Source organism: Pinus tabuliformis, chromosome 5_2 (assembly GCF_031772625.1).
Source record: "Pinus tabuliformis cultivar Carrire ecotype Pingquan chromosome 5_2, CPIR1, whole genome shotgun sequence".
In the NCBI taxonomy this organism is placed as follows: domain Eukaryota; kingdom Viridiplantae; phylum Streptophyta; class Pinopsida; order Pinales; family Pinaceae; genus Pinus; species Pinus tabuliformis.
In genome coordinates, this window is record NC_142306.1 from 51,435,742 (window position 1) to 51,447,962 (window position 12,221).

Below are 12,221 nucleotides of genomic sequence, written 5' to 3' on the forward strand. Positions count from 1 at the left end.
TTTGAGCATATGCACTGTGAATAGAATTCTGACCAGCTTGCACATGAGGACCTACTTGTGGAATATAAGGTGGATTTTGGAGTGCTAGTTAACCATATGCAACATAAGACTGTGTTGTGTTGTTCAATAACCCCCATTATTATTATTTTATAAATTTCTTATGAAAATTATTATATAAAAATGGGGACCCTTTTTATATTTTCATAAACACAAAAAATGAAACAATATTTCTTTTCAATAAAACATTTTCATTTTCTAAACAAACTTTAGTTTTACAATTCATCTTTATTTTATTTCACAAAAAATAAAATATATATATATATATATATATATATATATATAGAGAGAGAGAGAGAGAGAGAGAGAGAGAGAGAGAGAGAGAGATATTAATAACCCCTGAAACCAAAGTTTAATACTTAGGCTTTTAATAAAACCCCAAGTATTAAACATTGGTTAATACATATTAATCAGAATTGTTTTTTCAAAGTTTAAACTTTGGGCATACCCTGCATCACCAATATAACATGCCCCTTCCTTTCTTTAAAATGCGATTGTGATTTAATACCGACCCGATGGTAAAACTAAATCCTACAACTGCAATACACACAGACCCTTTCCCCGTGGCACTAAGTTTTACACGATTGTAATTTAGCGATCGCCCGGATCCGATGGGATTGTAAACTCCACTCCATAAAGATATCGCATCTTCAGGGATCGCAAAACCAATAAACCAAGTCCCGTGGCTCATCCCCTTTGCGATTGTAATAGCTTGGAACCAACGGGGTCATACACTCCATTTAATAATACCCCCGCATCCGTGTAATCACAAGATCCAAAGGCTTGACCCTGCTCCGCCACTCTGAAATTCAATTTTCGATCAATTTCATACCTCGTCAAGGTTATAAACCACAGTCTAAAATATATCGCATCTGCAGCTATCAAAATCCATGCCACCCGACCGGTACCAACTGCGATTGCGATCTGACTTCATTATTCATGTTAGCTACCATGTTAGATCCCACATCATCTTACAACGTAGATCTGCCATGCCATCAAGACATCACCAATTACGTCATTCCCTAAGTCATTTTGCAAATTTCAATTGCAAGTCTTTTAGGGCTATTAGTGTTGTTCCGATTCATCGATGTGATTGCAATCAGCTCTATCCCCAATCTTCCAGGATTGCGATAATCATGAGATTCAAGGTCCTCACGCCATTTCTTACCATCTCCAAAGAGTGATTGCGATTTGATTCCTTTTTACTATTCCAATTGGAATGTTCTCCATTTGATTGCAATTCTGATTGGAACACCCCCGCTTCTAATGTGATTATGTTATGGCTCACGTCTATCTCCGATTCTGACTATGATGTTGGACTCTATCCCCAATTCCAATGCAATTATGATTGGATTTAGTTTGATTGTGATTCTGATTGAAATGTTCACAGATTAAAGTGTGATTGTGATTCAAATAAACGACCCATATATTTCGATTCGATCTTATCTTTTTCTAAAAAACACAGTTTTGATTTATGTTTGCTTATCCATGGTGTATCTTTTTCCAGGTATAAACAAAGAATTCGATAGTGAAGAAAACAAAGAAGATAAATCTGCACAAAAACAAAAACATCCCAGTTCCACAGAATCTGCAAATCCAAGAATCCTTTGATCAAAAGACAAGGCCAATAAGCCATAATGGCATTTCAAGAGATTATCTTGAAAACTGTTTTTATTTTTTTCAAGATTTGAGGGATTCCATTAATTTCTTCGGCATTGTGCGTAGACCTGTTATTTTTTTTTAAATTGTGTTTCTATTTAAACCCACTTAATGGATCGAATAAGAGGTCCAAAATTCGAAAAATAAAGAATTTTAAGTTTGTACGATTGTACCTCTTAGTCTTTTTAATATAACGATAGGATCTGAATTCTTTTTCTTTTACTTAAAGAGGCTTCGAATAGTAGCCTTCTACACATATGGAGAGCTTTGAGAAGAAGAAAAGGAGGAGGAAGGAGGAGGGCCCTGAAGAATAGCCGAGAGTCAAAGATTCTTTACGGGGGAGATTTTCTTAGACTATTGTAGAATTTTTCTCTTCAAAGAAATTCTAGACATCAAGGACTGTAAAAGAAATTTCAATAAATGATAAGTTTGTTTCTCAATTGCACTATTGTAATTGTTTTATACATATATTATTTGTTTTAATTAATCTTTTTTTAATTAGTACAATCGGTATAAATGAGTATTATTATCACTTTTGTTAATCTTACTTGATTTATGCTAAATTGTTTATTTTTATGAAGTTATCTTTGCAGGAATCTCACTGGTTTAAACAAGATTATGGATAATTCATGGAGATTTATTTGTAACAAAAAATAACTAGTTATTAATTATTTATAAATCTGTTTTGATTTGACTTATCTTGAGTTTGGAGAAATATTCCCCTGACTCGATATAAATCACATAATGAATTCCTGCTAAGTTAAGAATTTGTATATATGCATGAAAATATTTTATACAACTATTTGTTAACATCTTTTCATTGTGTATTTTTCTTCATCATTGTAATACATTGAACTATTTTAGTATCTTTCAAATATTTTAAATCCAAATCCAAATACATTCTCTTCCCTTTCTCATTAATAGTTTTGCTATTGGTTAATAATAAGACTATTCTTACCTTGGCCAAGATATATTATGTTTGCATTATAGGGTAGAATAATTCCATGCTAGTTAAATCTTACACATGTTATCCATAGAAGTCCTCTTTTTGAGGCAATGCTTTAGATTGGTTTGCTTTTTCCACAAAAGAAAAAACTTAAGGGTCATTCTTCTTGCCTGATCAGCTAGTCTGCTAGAATAATTGATCTGATTTCCCTAGCTATTAGCAATCAAAGGAAGATTTAAAGTTGATAGTGATTAGGAAAAGATCATTGGACCTAATTCAACCAGTCAGAGCCACTACCCCAAACGGAAAACGAGTTTCTTTAAGGTCTTGACTGGGTGGTTTTCCCCCATGTTGGTGTAGTGAATTTCGAGGCATCATCATTTTTGGCACTAGAAGGAGAGCATGGAATGAAACTTGTTGTCTTTTGGAATCTTTGTTTTCTAACATTTTATTACTTCACAATGGATCCTCCTAAACTTCCAATTTGCAGTTGTATTTTTGGACATGCATCTCCCAATACTCCACTAGAAGTGGTAAGACTTTAGTCTCAAGTAAAGCTTAATGGTTAAAAAAGTAATTCTGCATTTAATCATGTTTTACAATTCATTCAAAAAAAATCAAAATCACCTTTTCAAGGAATTTACGAAGGTATTTTATGCAGGAGTTTTACTCTTACATTCTTGGAAAAAGCCAAAAGATGGTGTCAATCATTTTCAGTTTCCTCAATTCATAGCTGGGATCAAATTTTTAAAATGTTCCTTTGTAAATTTTATGGTTATGAATACGAATAGGTATGTGATCAAATTGAAGATTTACGAAGACTTGAGTTTGAATCGTTGATTTATTTTACCATTCCATTTCATTTAAATTGCTTGAATTTTAAAATTGAAGATAAACCTTCTGAAGAAGAATTATTAGATTGGTTTGAAAATATTTGTTCTATTCCTTCCATTTTACAATCTTTGATCAATCCCCTTCAAATTATATCATAGAGGTACATACAAATCATGAGGAGGTGGCTTCGGCCATGTATGATAAATTCTTAACATTAGTACACACCTCTCACAATAATCATGTTAATAAACCAAAATTGCATAGCTTGCAAAATTTCACAGATCAACCACAAGAAGATACAAGCAACATTCTTCAAGAAATACAATTAGCCAAGTAAACGATCTGAAATCTGAAATTTGTGATGAAGAAAATGTGCAAGAGTTCTCAAATAGAGACATTTTTAAATCCATTGCTTATGATTCTCATTTTTCACTTTATCCTGATATTTTTGCTGATAGCAATCTATCCCCTCTTAACATTAATGACATTTCAAAAAATAAAGAGGTTGATCTTAATGAATTTCCAATTAGCTTTTATCAAGATAGAGAATTGATTATTGATCATTCTTCTCGCATCAATGAACATGTGCTTCATATGTCTCCTTGTTTTGATACAATGGATACCATCGAAGAGAATTCCAATGAATGTTGCAAAGTCATTTATGATAATTACTATGAAATTAAAGATATTGATTTGTCTTCTTCATGATTAAACCCTCATGATCAAAGTCGGATCATAGATGAAAATGAAGAACACTTTAATTCAAAAATTGTTTCAAAAAAATTCTCATTTTCAAACAACTAATGGTATTCATGATTTCAACATTCAAGAAACCATTCCAATCTATGATTTCTATGATTATCAAGCTCTCATTCATATTCCTATTCATAATCATAATTCTCTTTCTAATTCGCAAGTTGTTATTCATTCAAATTCCAACTCTTCTGAAAAGGAAATTGTTTTAAATCAATCCCAATTGTTTAACTCTAGTGTAAACTACGAATTGATTTCAGATTTCTTTTATGTTTTCAGTTTTCAATTTTCAATTTTTAGATACTTTGTGCTAGCATGTCGAGAAATTTAACATTGAACACTCAATTGATGCATTTCCTAAATGGAAAAATACATTCTAATCATGAACATCAAGAGTCATTTTTTTTCGCAATGCCAATTGATGCTCACCTCTTATCAATTACTTCTTCTATTTCGAAAGCTGTGTCAACAAGAGAGTGCATTTTCACAATGTGACGAGAAATATAATTCGATTAATAATCTTCCATTGTATCTAATAGATTTCCATTCATTTTCATAAATCCATTTGAAAGATATTTGGAAAGTTTTCCTTCACGGAAGATTGTTAATAGTTTAACACTTGCACATAGCACTAACAATTTTATACAGGCCTTTGAATCAAAAAGTTCGTTTCTACAACCTGGCATGTTATCTTATCTTTTGAATCACCTCCAATCATTAATATAAATTCATCAAGATTTCTATTATCTAATCGAAATTCAATTGGAAAGGAAATTCCAAGAGAAGGTAATTGTAACTAAGTTTTTGTCTGTAAATATTTTAGTAATAACTTTATATTCTACATTTAGATTTAAATTGTTTAGTTTAATTACATTTATATTTTTGTTACTAATGTTTAATATGTACATACATGCAGGAATTAAATTTCTTACATGGTTACATTGGAAGTATGACTATACCTAGTCATTTTCCCTCCATTCATATACTAATTAGGAGTAGATTAATTTATATTAGATTATTTCTCATTTATTATTGTAGATTCCAATAAGAAAGTAATGAATTGAATATTTCTGACATATATTTTTCAATTTATGACAAATTAATTCAAAACATATCAGAAACCTATAAATTGCATGGTTGTCTGGATCTAGCAAGAAACTCTATCACACTAATGATAACCTTGCTATAGCTTGACAATATTTTATTTACAGGTACTTATGAGAAGGTTATAGTCACTACTATTGTCATCCTATGTAAATTTGACATGAATGTAATCCTAAAATTCATTACATAGCATTTTAGATTAGATAAAAAGATGATATTAAACATATGGGAATTTGAGAAATACATGGAAGAACTTCAATATCTATAGGTAACTTACAGTTAAAATTCTTCCAGGTATGCATTTTGCAAGTTCATTTTCATCTATCATTAGTTTTTCTTTTCATCATTATTTCTTTTAGAGGTTTTCCTTGTTTTATTTGAAAACTTAAAATAAACAAGCAGTTAACTTTTTATAAATTTGCAATATGTTCAAGGAAATACTAATGTTTCATCAAAATATGAGAATTCCCTAAATTTGTCTTCCCCTCATAAACATCATGATAATCCTTTAACAAGTTATCAAAATATTCATATTGGATCATCAAATTTTGTAACTTTCATCATTAGAAAGTTACAATAACTTTCTCCAATCAAAACGCTTGCTAGTTAATTAAATTATTAAAAGGATTTTTTATCTTAAAGCATAGTATAGTCAAATGTTCTCCTTTTGCAGCAAATGATCTTACTAATTATTTTATCTATGCATGTCCCAAATCTCACAATTTTCCTCATAAATATAGAATATGTAACAAGTAAATTTAATAGATAATGATTAATTCATTTTGAGTTCTCTCTTATTTTAAATTCTTTTACAAATAACTCCATGCTTAGAGATTCAAACTTTCATCATATACTTAAATGATACATCATTTGAGTTTGAATCATTCTCTATATTTTGGGGCTGATATAAATTCAAAATTGAGAAAGAACATTCATCACTGCAATTGATAAAGAAGAATATTTTAATTTTAATTTTTGATAGATTCGGTTTAATTTGATTCCCTTGAACATGACATTAGTTTCTTAAGTTCACTGCTTGCTTTAGATTAGATTTAATAAATAATGAATTTGGGTTAGTTACTTTGCATTGAAGAAAGTCATATATTTATGATAAGAATAAATGACATTGTTCAATGGTAAGTCTCATATACTCACTTTCATTCATTTATTTACTTTTTCAGTTTTGTTTTTAGTTTTTGTTGATATGTAAATTTCTTTTGCAGCTCTTCAAAAGTATTTTCACACCTTCACCAGAGTAAAATTTGAGCTCAAATTTCAAAAGGAAGCAGTAACAGGTTTCATTGAATCAGCCAAAATGGGGGATTTCTAAACCTTAATTTTTTCTTCAAAAAGCATTACTATGATTCAAAAATGGTTAAAATGCTTTGTAAAAGTTTTTCTTTTAAAATATAATGCATAGCAAATAGATATTTCCTAATTCGAACTACACTTTAACGCTTATAACTTTACAAGTTAAAGTTCATCTAAATTTCAACATAAAAAGGAGTGTTTACTTGATTATCTTGTTCATCTTTTTCTAAGAAATTTATATAAAAACCCTTGTTAGAGTTTTCCTTTTAGATTTGGTGTTGGGTGATTTTACCATCATACTTGTGAATGGTCGTATCTTGAGAAAAAAAATTGTCATATCACATTTACATTTTTCTTTTAGATAATAATGTTAATAGCATACCTTTGGCTTTTCACAAACATCTCTTAAAACTATTTTTATGATTTTTCCATTTGAAAGTAGAAATTTTTAAGGAAATGGTTATGAAAATTTAAAATTAGATAAAAATTATACAAATTTGTAATTTTTTCCATTAAGTCGTAAAATCTTTTAAACCTCAAAAATTTATAAAGTCCTTTTTACTCTATTATTGGTTAAGAAAGGTTATCTTTAAAAAGTAAAGACTATCTTATGACTAAGCATCTTCAACTCTAATTGTCATCCAAAACTCTTAAGGATTCAATGATTCTACCCATCCATTAAAATGTAATTTTTAGAGTGTAATTCAAAAATATAATAAATCTAAAAGATAAGAGGTCTCATCACAAGCCTACCTACCATGATCATAGGGAAATAATAAGACTAGCATTACCACTACTGAACTTCAAATCATGGTAATAGCTTATAATTGTTTCAATTATAAGACAAGGGTCTCATCTCAAGCCAGCTTGTTCAGTTTAATTACTACTAATGAATGGCATTGTCGCTATCTGGCCACCAAACCAGGACAATGGCTTTTAGATACTAGTTTAAAAATGAAAAAAAAAAGAAAATAAATTAAAATATAAAAAAATCAAATTTATCTCTAACTACTGCACTATTAAATGGATGGTATACTAAATTATTGTTGGTTAAAAGGTAACCCTATCGAAGCTATGAACAACTGCTGGCAGCAGTGGCTCTACCTATGGCAAATGCATACATCAAAAGCTAAGTTGTAAAAGGAACCCTACTTTATCTTTATAACCGATTAATGACTAATATGGATAAATAGGTATTTTCATCTATGAAATGTTTTTAATAAATTACAATTTAATGAGTTTTTTATGATCAAAGTAATTTTATTTATCTAAATGTTTCAATAAGTAGTTTCCCCTTCCTAAATTACTTTTACTGAATCTTTGAAATTTCATTATCATTCATCAGAGATAACTGGTACTTCCTGTGAATCTCCAATTGTTTTGTTGTTCAACAACCCCGATTTTTATTATTTTATAAATTTATTATATAAATATTGGGACCCTTTTTATATTTTCATAAACACAAAAACTGAAGAAAAAAAAACTTTTGAATAAAACATTTCTATTTTTTAAACAATTTTTAGTTTTACAACTCATTTTGATTTTATTTCACAAAAGATAAATATATATATATAACAAAAAAAAAAAAAAAATTAATAAACACTGAAACCGAAGTTTAATACTTAGGATTTTAAAAAAACCCCAAGTATTGGTAAAGGATCATAACTATTTGAGATCATTGGATCCTTGGATGAAAAAGAAAAATGGCCTCTGCAACTCCCACATGCAAAACCTCCTTTTGTGTGACCGGAGCAACAGGGTTTGTGGCCTCCTCGCTGGTCAAGCTCTTACTGCAACGGGCTCACACTGTCCACGCTACTGTGCATGTCCCAGGGAACGTAGCGAAGGTGCGGCATCTCCTGGACATTCCGGGCGCTGGGGAGAGGCTCAAAATCTTCAGTGCAGATCTGGTGGAAGAAGGCAGTTTCGATGCTGCCATAGACCATTGTGATGGCGTTTTCCATGTGGCTAGTCCCGTCAACTTCAACCCCAATGATCCCGAGCACGACGTGCTGAAGCCAGCAATCAATGGAACGCTGAATGTTCTGAGGGCTTGCTCAAAGGCCAAAACTGTAAAGCGTGTTGTGGTCACATCGTCTGCGTGCACAACTTCCATAAACGAGTCAGAGGAGCAGAATCAGTGCATTAACAAAACTTGCCAGACAGACATGGATTTTCTCTGCAACAAGAAGCCTCTTGCATGGATCAAAGCCCTCAATACAGTTCCTTCCACAATGGCGGGTTCAGCTATTTCTTCTTTTATGAGTGAAGTTGCGAATCTGATCATGTTTAAAAACCCCAGATCTACCATAGAACAATCAGATCGTGCTCTCAACAGATAGATCGGCTATGATCTTGCAGGTCTGACACCTCGGATGGAAAATCGCCATGGAAGATCTGCTCCTGGAAGCACAAGAAGCCCTGGCACTAGGTCTAGGCACTTCATTGACTCTTTTCAGATCCAAATTTCTCAGCCTATAGGCAAAACCATCATGCAATGGGTCAGTTCTTCAGATCTAGTGCTGGACCTCAAACTGGATCTAGAACGGCGGATCGGGATCCCTTCAGGCCTTCAAAGACTTCTCTTTCAAGGTAAACAACTTGAAGACCTTCTTCCCCTCTCTTCTTACCGCATTACTAGGAACAACTCTTTGGTGGTAACCCTTCGTTTGAGAGGAGGTGCAGTGGGACAGTCATCCTCTGCTCATCCCTTCTCATACAAAGATGCAGTACACTCTGAGAACGCCAAACCCCCGGAGGCCCTTAAACCTAAGCCCTTTTGGGTTGATAAGATTGAAGAAGTTCCCTCTTTTGAACTCAACCATGAAGATCTTGCAACCCAACTTCAAGAATTTGCAAAAAGAGACATCATTTGCAGATTTAACGGACTGTGGCCGCGATCTCAGGATCTCTATGCATGGATCCATGTAAACTGGACTCATCATTGTAAGGTCAGTTTTTGTTCAAAAGGTTACTTCATTGTCCTATTTGATAATAGTAAGCATTATGAAAAGGCCTTAGAAGAAGGCCCCTGGTTCATGGGAACTGCGGGGCTTTTCTTTACTCCTTGGTTCCCAGATTTTGATCCAACAACTGCAGTCATTACCAAGACACCTGTATGGATCAGGCTTCCAAACTTACTTTCCCACTTATGGCATACTCGTGCCTATAGAGCTATAAGCAACACCTTGGGTAGTTTCATGATGGGAGACTACTGGCGGGAATCCAAAGGTCTCTACTCATATGCCAGAGTATGTGTGGAGTTAGATTTGAGCAAAGGACTTCCAGACCAAATCAATCTCAAGATAAATGACTTTGTCTAGTCCCAGACACTGGATTACGAAAATACTACATTCTGATGCCGCCATTGCCACCAATCAGGGCATTTGCATAACACTTGCCCATCTCGCCAGGTAAAAAAGAATAAGGATAACCTCTCCAAGCCCAAGTCCAAACGATGGGCCCCTTGCTCTCCACCTCGAGTCTTGGATTCTGATTCCTCCAGCTCTGAAGATGAAAGTAGCGATGCGGAAATGGATCAAGCCCCTCATCCTGTGGTCCCTTCCACCGATGGTCCGGCGCAGTCCTCCGACACAGCTACCGCTCAGAAATGCGTCCATTTGACCTCCTCCTCTGATTCAGAAAAGGAGGGCTCCCCTGTGGAGAACCCCAATCTTCAAGTGGTTATTGCTCATTCACCCCACGACGGTTGGGTCGAAGTCAAAAAAAGGAAAGGGAAAAAGCTTCGTGTTGAGGCTTCTACCCATTCTGGGTAGAAGTCAGTCTTCTTTTGCTTCCAGCCATATGTTGTAGCTTCTTGCTTGTTTCACTTCTTCTCTGGAACCGAGGTTGATAGTCCTATCATTTCTGGTTGCTGGTTTTCTGTCTCTCTTGAATGTATCTTCTTGTACCATATTTTTGATTAATAGAATTAGTCCAATTCAGAAAAAAAAAAAAAAAAAAAAAAAAAAAAAAAAAAAAAAAAAAAAAAACCCAAGTATTAAACATTGGTTAATGCATAATAATCGAAATTGTTTATTCCAAGTTTAAACTTTGGGCATACCCTGCATCACCAATATAACATGCCCTTCCTTTGTTTAAAATGAGATTGTGATTTAATAGCGGACCCAACAACAGACTTAGCCTTATTCCATAAAATCCTGCATCCGCAATGTACATAGACCCTTTCCCCATGGCACTAAGTTATACACGATTTCGATTTAGCGATTACCCGTACCCAATGGGATCGTAAACTCCACTCCATAAAGATATCACATCCGCAGGGATCACAAAACCAATAAACCAAGTCTTGTGGCTCATCCCCTTTGTTATTGCAATTGCCTAGACCCGACGGGGTCATACATTCCATTTAATAAGACCCTCATGACTGTGCAATCACAAAATCCAAAGGCTTGACCCTACTCTGCCCCTTTTAAATGTGATTTGTGATCAGTTTCGAACCCATCAAGGTTATAAACCGCAACCTAAAATATATCGCATCCACGACTATCAAAAGCCATGCTACCTAGCCCATACCAATTGCAATTACGATCTCACGTCATTAGTCATGTTAGATCCCACATCATCTCCCACGTCATCTTACCATGTAGATCTGTCGCATCATCAGGACATCACCAGTTAAATCATTTTGCAAATTGCAATTGCATGTCTTTCAGGATTTTTAGTGTTGTTCTACTCCGTTGATGTGATTGCGATCATCCCTTTCCTCAATCTTCCACGATTGCGGTATCACAATCACGATATACAAGGGCCTCACGCCATTTCCACCCCCATCCAAATAGCAATTTTTATTTCATTCTTCTTCACAATTCCGATTGGAATGTTCTCCATTTGGTTTCAATTTTGATTGGAACATCCCCACTTCTAATGTGATTGTGTTATGGCTCAAGTTTGTCCCCGATTTTGACTACAATATTGGACTCTATCCCTGATTCCAATGTGATTGCGATTGGATTTAGGTTGATTGGGATTCTCATTGAAATGTTCCTAAATTAAAATTTGATTCCGATTTAAATAAATGGCCCAGATATTTTCATTCAATCTTATCTTTTTCTAAAAGACACAGTTTTGATTTATGTTTTCTTATCCATGGTTTATCGTTTTCCAGGTATAAAAAAAAAATTAATAGTTAAGAAAATGAAGAAGAGAAAGTTGCGAAAAAAAAAACAGATCAGTTCCACAGAATCTGCAAATCCGAGGATCCTTTGATCGAAATGTGAGGCCAATAATGTAGAATGGAATTTCAAAATATTATCTTTGAAAACTGTTTTTATTTTTTTCAAGATGTGAGGGATTCTGTTAATTTCTTTAGCACTGTGCAAGACCTATTATTAATATATATCTATATATCTATATATATATATATATATATATATATATATATATATATATATATATATATATATATATATATTGATATTTAAACCCACTTAATGGATCGAATAAGAGGTCTATAATTCGAAAAAGAAAGCCTTTGAGGCTTGCACTATTGTACCTCTTAGTCTTTTTAATAGAATGATAGGATCTGAATTCTTTT

General features: G+C 33.2%; 1 pseudogene; it reads left to right on the plus strand.

Moving 5' to 3' along the window:
• The first annotated feature begins 8,367 nt into the window (after positions 1-8,367).
• On the plus strand, positions 8,368-9,006 carry LOC149157530 (putative anthocyanidin reductase pseudogene; annotated as a pseudogene).
• Positions 9,007-12,221: the final 3,215 nt, after the last annotated feature.